General features: G+C 34.6%; 1 pseudogene; it reads left to right on the forward strand.

The window, feature by feature from the left end:
• The first annotated feature begins 7,377 nt into the window (after positions 1–7,377).
• Positions 7,378–8,827, forward strand: LOC143557525 (G-type lectin S-receptor-like serine/threonine-protein kinase At1g34300; annotated as a pseudogene).
• Positions 8,828–9,183: the final 356 nt, after the last annotated feature.

Consider the following 9,183-nt stretch of genomic DNA (forward strand, 5'->3'; position numbering starts at 1 on the left):
AGGCAGTGAATCCAACAACTTCATATTGATCTCAGACAACTAGGGATGATACCGACACTACTCAATTTAGTACCGAGTGACTCAAATCTGTTGATGAGAGAGGCAATTGATTCTCCTTGAGTATGTTTAAACAGGTTGAATTCCTCTTTCAACATGTTCTTTTGGCGTTCCCTCATATTGAGACTTCCTCCAAGCTCAGAATTGTAAAACATTTTTTTTAAGTTGACTTTGAGTCTTTTGAAATAAACCAGAACACTTTCTTAGACCTTGAAATCCGGAGGAAAAATTGAAGTGTTAACTTTAACTTATTGTTTGAACTGCTTGTCAACCCATTTCAAACAAAACTGAAATTTCTTCTTGGGTAAAAAAAATTATGAATAACCAAACTTTTAAACTTGAACTGAACAACGAAACCACCAACTTAAAGATCTCTAGATGTCCACAGGTTCAACAAAATAAAGGCCTAAGTTTGAATGTAACGGGCATATGAATATTGGACCCACAATCAAATATTCCAACGTTGTATTTTATTTCTTTTGAAATACAAGGAATAGGGACTTCAAATAAAACAAAATAAATTGATGGACTTCAAAAACAATTAAAATGCACAATTTTATCCTACGGAGTACGGACTTCGGTCTAAACGTCTGGTATATTCACAATTTTATATATCAATTTTTATTTTGCGATATTATCGTCATTGATACTATATTTAATAAGTTTTCTCGTACTGGATAATATAAGTTATTTTAGTTCTAAAATATATTTTAAATGTAGGTCTCGAAACCGAATCAAACAACAAAACAAAACAAGTACTTGTCGTTTTTGGATCAACCGCATAACTAGTTGACGGAAACAACTAGTTGGACCGAGATCTCGGATCTTGTGTGTGTGGGTAAGGGAGGCCGAAAGTGAGAGAGGGTGTGGAGGTAGAGAGAGTTTTTAAGTTACTTAGATGAAATAAAATGCAAGAGTTGTATTCACAAAGATTGTGGAAAAATGAGTTAAGTGACCCTTTATATAGGGTCCCATTTCTCCAAGTTTACATAACATGATTCAAAATAAACATACTGAGATATGTATTACACCGACTCTAAACAAATATAAAGACATACACAATCCTAAAACTAATATAGAATATTGGCCCTGCATTAAAACATTAAAAAATGGAGATAATTTCTATATGTGCAGCTTTTGTTTGAATTAGGGGGAATCTAGCTAGTGATATGTTTTCACTTCATGTTTAGTTGCTTCAATTGTGTGTGGGAAAGGTTCAGCAAGTGGTGTGAAATTCTACCAATCTTTGCTTTTTCCATTAAAGACGTTTTTGACATTCACAAACATTTACATGATATAAAGCATAACAGAAAGATGATTCAGGCTATAGTTATGGCTTGTTGGTGCTTGTGGAACTCAAACAAGGCGATTCGGTGGAGAGCATACATGAAGACATAAAAATTTTAAGCTTTTTGTGAATTAAAAATAGAGTGAAACGTTTGGATTTAAATTGGATTAGATAGAATTTGTCAACTTTGTTTTGTTGTCTAGCATGCTAGGAAAAAATTTTAGAAATAGGAAAAACTTAAACAATAAAATGGTTTTTAGAAGAGAGAAAAATTGTATTGAAAAAATAGGAGATCCGCCATTTGAAATGGCGGATGTTGACAAACAAGTGGGGCATGTCAGATCTTGTCTGGTGAGGTGGATGATTACCACGTGTTCCGCCATTTCAAATGGCGGATCACGAATAAAATATTCGTGATCCGCCATTTGAAATGGCTGATGTCAACTTTGGTGATCCTCCAGTTTGACTGGCAGGTCACAATTTCTAAAATAGGCTACCCCTAAGTGTAAAAGAGTATTTTGATGGACATCCGTCATTTGAAATGGAAGATATCTTGACATCCGTCATTTAAACTGGTGGATGTGAATAGTATTTCTGGCTGATTTGACACATCTTTTTGACTAATTTGACACACCACCTTTTCAAATATTATTATTTATTTATTTTCTTAATAACGTTTTTTTAATAAGGTTATTTAACAATAATAAGATTTTCTTATTTGAGATATTATAAAATATTTTCTCTGTGTCATGTGGTACTTTGAAACCAAGTAAAAAGATCAAAATCTCATTTTCCTGATCTTGTGTTTTGTAATTTAAAATGATTGTTTCCGGTCCAAATTATCAAGGTCCAAAACATTGGGAATGCTAGGCTCTGTTTTTAAACGAGCAAAGTCAAGCCAAAGCTCGATTACTCCAGGGCCGTCCACGAGAATTTGATTTCTCTCGAAGACCCCGTGCGAATAAGAAAATGGGCCTTTAAATATAAAATTATGTATATGCAAAATCAATTTTGAAAGATAAATGTGCCAAAACTAAGTACGCTATTGTTTTACTATTATTTATTGAGTTTAAATTTATTTATGTGTTGTAAGTTTATTTTTTATTTTATTTTTTAATTACTAATTGCTAAGTTTAGTATGTTTTTTTGAACGACTAAAAATTTAGTTTTTTAATTAATTAAACATAACTAAATCTTTTTAAATTTAAAGTTTGTTGAATAAGTAAACAAATCAGTTAAGTAAAAGAGTAAAAGGAAAATTATATAGGCTTGACCCCTAACGTTTTTGCATCCCCATCTTATGCGAGGAATCAAAGAATTAGTAAGACGGATTTTAGAATTGAAAATGGACATGGTTGTTAAAAATATAAAAAATAAATAAATAAAATAAAATAAAATAAAATTTGCAAGTCAAATAGCAAACCAGATAAGTTGTAATGAAGAATTGAACCACTCAAAGTCTCAAATACATATTTAAAATGTGAACCAATAATCATATTTTCAAACTGTCAATAATAATAATAATACATAAAAAGTGGTGTGTCAAATCAGTAAAAAAGTTGTGTCAAATCAGCCAGAAATACTATTCATATCCGTCATTTGAAATGGCGGGTGTTAAGATAACATCTTCCATTTTAAATGACGGATGTCCATTAAAATACTCTTTTGCACATAGGAATAGCCTACTTTGGAAATTGTGACTTGCCAGTCAAACTGGCGGATCACCAAAGATAACACCCATATAACCATGACAGGGAGACGGGGTCCCCCAGGTTACGTTGCTCCGGAGCTCTGGATGTCTTTTCAAGTTACACACAAATGTGATGTTTATAGTTTTGGAATGCTCCTTTTTGAGATCATCGGGAGGAGGAGGAACATGGATGTGACACTCGGTGATAGCCAGCAATGGTTCCCGATTTGGGCGTGGGGCAAATATGAAAAAAAAAACAATTGAAAGATTTGATGATACTCTGTGCGATCGAAGAGAAGGATCAAGAAGTAGTAAAGAGGATGTTAAAGGTGGCTCTTAGTTGTGTTCAGTACAGGCCCGAAACTAGGCCAGTAATGAGTCTCGTTCTTAAAACGTTGGAGGGCATGTCAGAGGTCCCTGAGCCTTCAAAACCATTTACACATTTGTTTGCAGGGACTAACGAACCCAGTGATTCTTTGGCTCAAATGGCATGGAATGTTGCAGATTCGTCTTTGTCTGAAGTTGTAACAAGATCGGTTGTAGTCACAGGGACACCACTTATGATGAACAATGAGATTACAATGGCCTCCGAATAATCATGTGAAATGTTTTGAAGACAAACGTTTCTAGAATTTTGAGGCTAAGTCGTATTTAGGATTGTAGAGTGCTTGCACCCTTGCTTTTTATAGTTAAAACTACTCTTATCTCGTTCGAAAAGGATGAAGTATTCCTTTACATGCATGTTAAAGTTTCAATCAAAATTTGCATGATTGTAAGATATTTTTGGAGCTTCTATTCCATTTACGTCTTGTGTTAATTTAGTGCTGTAATCGAGTTGAGTCAGGCCAAGGTGTGCTCGAGCTGGCTCGAGCTCGACTCATTTTATTTATCGAGCTAAAAAATTGAGCTCGAGCACTCGAGCTCGTCGAGCCAGACTCCTTTAATTTTTTTTTTATTTTTAACTTTTTTATTTATTAATTTTAAACTTTTCATTTTACAAATTTTGATATATAAAAGACAAAAACTATAATTTTACATATATATATAATATAAATTTATAAAGTAGAGAATTTATAACTTTATATGTTTTACTTTTGTTATTTTTTATAAGATTTTAGGATCGAGTGGCATAATATCTGTATAATTTTATTTATTTATTTGTTGGTATGCTAGTATTATATATAGATATTAAAATTTATGGTTTAATCTAAACGAGCCGAGCTAACGAGTCGAGCCAAGACCGAGCCACGAGCCGAGCTGACTCTGACTCGAGCTCGGATTGCTTAAAAATCGAGCCGAGCTCATTTAGAATCGAGCTTTTTCCGAGTGAGCTTCAAGCGTGCCGCGGACTTTTTACCCTAGTGTTATATATGAATATATGTTTTCCTTTTTCGAAGTTCTTATATTTTTTTACTGTGATAATACTTTTTCACGTTAAAGATTCCTTTGCATAGGTACACTATATCTTATGCGTTATAGATTGTAATATTGCCGAACTTGGTCGTAAAAAGAATTTTGTAAGGTTTAATTACCATAAACTTTTAAATATCAAAATTCTAAACACTAATAAAACAAATTTATTTATAGTGGTTTAGTTTTTCTTATTTAAAACATTTTGTAAAATAGACACTTAAAGCTATTCGTAAAGCGCTTTAAAAGTTAAATCGAATGTTACCATAATTAAATGACAGAATTACAAATTTTGTCCTATAAAAAGCCAATTTACAGTTCGTGTCCTTTATTTAGTTTCTTTGCAGGCAGCGTCCTTTAAACATTTTTTTCCTACACGTTATGTCCTTTACGCTAACTGGGTTAGAAAAACTCAGTTAAGTATGACATGTGCCAGACATGTGATGGGCATAATTGTAATTCTAATGTATCCTTAAATTTAAAAAAAGAAAAAGAAAATATATATAATAATTAACTTAAAACAAAAAAAAAATGCATTTTCAATCTTTCTCTTTCTGTCTGCAGCTTCATCCTCTTTTTCTTCTTTCTAGCTCTAAAACACCACCACACAATTACAATCACACCACCGACGCAGAACCACACCACCACAGAAACCCCTTTAATTACTAACCCTTTAACCCGATCTCAATTAATCCCTCTTTTGCCCAAATTCCATTTAATCGATAAAATCCATAAATTAAATGGTTGGTTATGTACAGACTGGAGGAGTGAGATGGTGACCGGTGGTTTCTCAGGGAACTGGGGAACGGATCTGTGGCGGGAAGTGACACAGGCGCGATGGTGGCGTCAATGCAACACGCTAAGGTCGACATTTCTACCCCGATGATGTGACAACAAAGCTCGTGGTTGGATTTTGATGACAATGGTCGGTTTTTTTGTTGAAGAAAAGTAGGGTTTTAGATGTTTGGAGGAGCTCTGTGGCGAGGATGGTGGTGTTGGCGGAGTGTGGTGGCGACGGCTGTGGGTTATGGTAGTGGTGGCGGCGGCTGTGAGTTGCGGTAGTGGTTTGTGCATATAACAATGATGGTCACCGGAAGTCAAAGCAGTGGTGGTAGCTTAATTGTTAGTGGTGGCCCGTGATTTTGTTTTTTGGGGTGGCAGGTAGATTTATTGCTGGTGGGTGGCTGGAGGTTAGGGTTTGGGAGAGAAAAAAAAGTGTAAATAAGATGATAAATTTATGAATTGAAGCCCTAATACATAAATTTGCAGGTACAGACAAAAAGACTAAAATGGCCTCACATGCGCCTTATGTGAGGGTATTTAACTGAGTTTTTCTAACACAGTTAGCGTAAAAGACATAACGTGTAGGAAAAAATGTTTAAAGAACACCGCCTGCAAAGAAACTAAATAAAGGACACGAACCGTAAATTGACTTTATTTAAATGACAAAATGTGAAGATCACAATATCTACATAATGCGTTCTTATATTTTCTAAGCTATCTATAGCAAATCTTAAACTATGATATTTACATTTTATGCCCTATATTTTCATAAATGTTAATAAACACCCTAAACTATATGATATTACACTTTAAACCTCGTACTTACATATTTAATCCATGTTTTCAAGTTATGGATTTTGTTATTCGATTTGTTTACGATTTCAATCTCGTTAAAGTTTAAGTTCAACGTGACGCCGACGGACATGTAGCAACTGGAAGGGTGACAACATCGTTAAATCGAACCTCATGTCTAGGAAAGTAAGGAGTATAAATCCCAATCAACTGTGGGAACCGGTTACTTTTGGGGTGATGGACGAGAGTGTTTTAACCTATTAGGCCAAAACATGTCACACAAAACGTCTTATGAACTAACATAACTTTGATTGGTCTTTTTTTGGTTTAAAACATTCTAGTCTCCATCATTCTAATTAATTAAAAATCTTAACTTAATCTAGGGCATCTCGTGACTGATTCGACAACTTCGTGCTTGTGTTTGTGTGCAATCATTCAACAATGTGAGTTCATAGCCCCTTTTTAAACGTTTTATAATTTAGTGTGGAAAACATGCACAATCAATTTGTTTACATGTTATTTAATTCAAGATTTATTTCATGAAATTCATTATGTGTGATTATTACTGGTGTATATATATCGCATTTACAACCATTAACTTATAAGCATGTGGCAGTATGATGATAGTTTTATTTGCCCGACCCACCCACTCAGGCCTCGGGTAGAGGTGTGTGTGTTCAAAGTCTGACAATCATTAAACATTAAACATATTATAGTCTAAAAATCGTGGGATAAGACTACTCATTAAATGTTTCAAGAGGTTTTGTTTTAATCATTAAAGTATACAAGTAATTGAACATCACATGAATGTCTTTTAAGCAAAAAAAAAACATTTTTTTTATTATTTAATTTTAAAACTTATGTTCTCATCAACTATTTTTAGTTTGCACTCTCACATGTTTTTTAGGTAATGAAAATTAAGCATTGAAGATATCTTGATGATTCAGACAGGGAAGAGTCGGATCCATAAGTTATTAATAAATACAGTGTTATGTTTGTATTTGTATTTTTTTTTTGAGGAATTGAATATGTTGGTTTATTTTAATAAAAGTTTATGCTCGTAATTTTAATCTACATACCTCGGAGTCCCCCCCCCCCTCCCCCCTTTCCAGTTGAATCATTCTACCTCAATGGTGACTTAAGACCAACGCCCTACATACGACTAAATCAAACGCGTCCTTATAAATGAATACAAACTAAACTAGAAAGTCTATATTTCTTGGCCCATAAAGAATGAATATATGGTCTCGAATCAGTGACAAGTTCACCAAAAGTCTATGTCACAGATTTAAATGACACCTTGAAAACTTTATATAAACCCAGATTTTGATCTAATGTAATTTTATTTGATATTAAAATGGTCCAAGTTCTTACAAACATGCCTTCCCCATCCCCTTCTCCTCCTAATTTTAATCTTCCTTGTCCTGATTTAGGTGTTAGTCATTATAACACTTATAATTCACCCTCTCCTTCACCAGCTGGCGGTAATACTGGTTATATTATGATTGGTGTTATGTGTGGCATTGTTTTTCTAATCAGTAAGTTCAATTGTACCACAAAGTAAAAATTAAAAACTTGGGGAACCATACTCATTTATTACATAAATTCTACCTGATTCATTCTAGATATTATTGATTTGTCTTTCAATTTGTACAGTAACGCGTATATTATTAGAAAAAGAAAAAGCAAATCTGGAAGAGAAGTCGAAGGCATTAGAAAACGATGATTCTCAGTTTATTACCATTGCAATGGCCCAGTTCCTTGATGACATTGAAAGGGAAAAGCCCATCCGTTTGGGTTCAGGCGGGTTCGGGATAGTTTACAAGGGAATCATCAACAACAACAAGCCGATAGCAGTGAAAGTACTTAACGGGACCTCTAACAAGCCGAATAGTGGAACAGTTCATGGCAGAAGTGAGTACTATGGGAAGAACCCATCACTTTAATCTTGTCAGGCTTTAAGGTTTTTGCATTGAATCAAGTTTAATAGCTCTTGTATACGAGTTCATGGCTAATGGCTCGTTAGATAATCATCTGTTTAAAGTGAACAAAGAGGATATGCTAGGGTTTGACAAACTTCATGAAATTGAAATGGGAACCGCAAGAGGCATCACGTACTTGCATGAAGAATGTGCTCAAAGAATAGTCCACTACGATATTAAACCAGGAAACATATTACTGGATTCAAATTTTTGTGCAAAAGTTGCCGATTTTGGTTTGGCCAAACTTTGCAATAGGGATAATACCCACATAACCATGACAGAGAGACGGGGTACCCCAGGTTATGCTGCTCCCGAGTTGTGGATGCCTCTTCAAGTTACACAAAAATGTGATGTTTATAGTTTTGGAATGCTCCTTTTTGAGATCATTGGCAGAAGGAGGAACATGGACTTGACTCTCGGTGATAGCCAACAATGGTTCCCCATTTGGGCGTGGGGCAAATAAGAAAAGAAACAAATGAAAGATTTGACGACAGTTTGTGGGATTGAAGAGAAGGATCAAGAAGTGGTGGAGAGGATGCTAAAGGTGGCTCTTTGTTGTGTTCAGTATAGTCCCGGTACTAGGCCAGTGATGAGCCTCATTGTTAAATGTTGGAGAGTGTGTTAGAGGTCCCTGAGCCTTCAAATCCATTCACACATTTGTTTACAGGGACTAATGAGCCGAATGATTCTTTGGCTCAAATGGCGTGGAATGTCGGTGGTTCCGATTGGTCTTCATCTGAAGTTGTAACAAGATCAGTCGTAGTAACGGGGACACCACTTATGAGGAAATGTGAAATTACAATGGCATCCAAGTAACGATGTGAAACATTTGCATGCATACTTGCTTTTTATTGTCAAACTACTTATCTTTCTCTCTTTCAAAATGGATAATATATTCCTTTACATGATAAAGTTTCAATAAAAAATTACCTCCTCTTTGCATGGTTGTAACGATATTTTTGGAGCCTGTGTAGTTCTATTCCCTTTACATCTTGTGTTATTTATAATCTATAATATATATAAACGAAACCTCTAAAGTCCTACGTGTCGTGCTCTGGTCGGTTTTCATTCTTTCTCAAATCGTCAAATTATTTGATTTGTATATAGAGAGTTCTCATTGATTTAGCTCGGCTTAGATCCGTTTAACACTACACGGGCCTAACATCTCAAATAAAAAAACC

Source organism: Bidens hawaiensis, unplaced genomic scaffold, assembly GCF_021521415.1.
Source record: "Bidens hawaiensis isolate Kalapana, Puna unplaced genomic scaffold, B.hawaiensis_p1.1 tig00018997_1, whole genome shotgun sequence".
NCBI classification, from domain to species: domain Eukaryota; kingdom Viridiplantae; phylum Streptophyta; class Magnoliopsida; order Asterales; family Asteraceae; genus Bidens; species Bidens hawaiensis.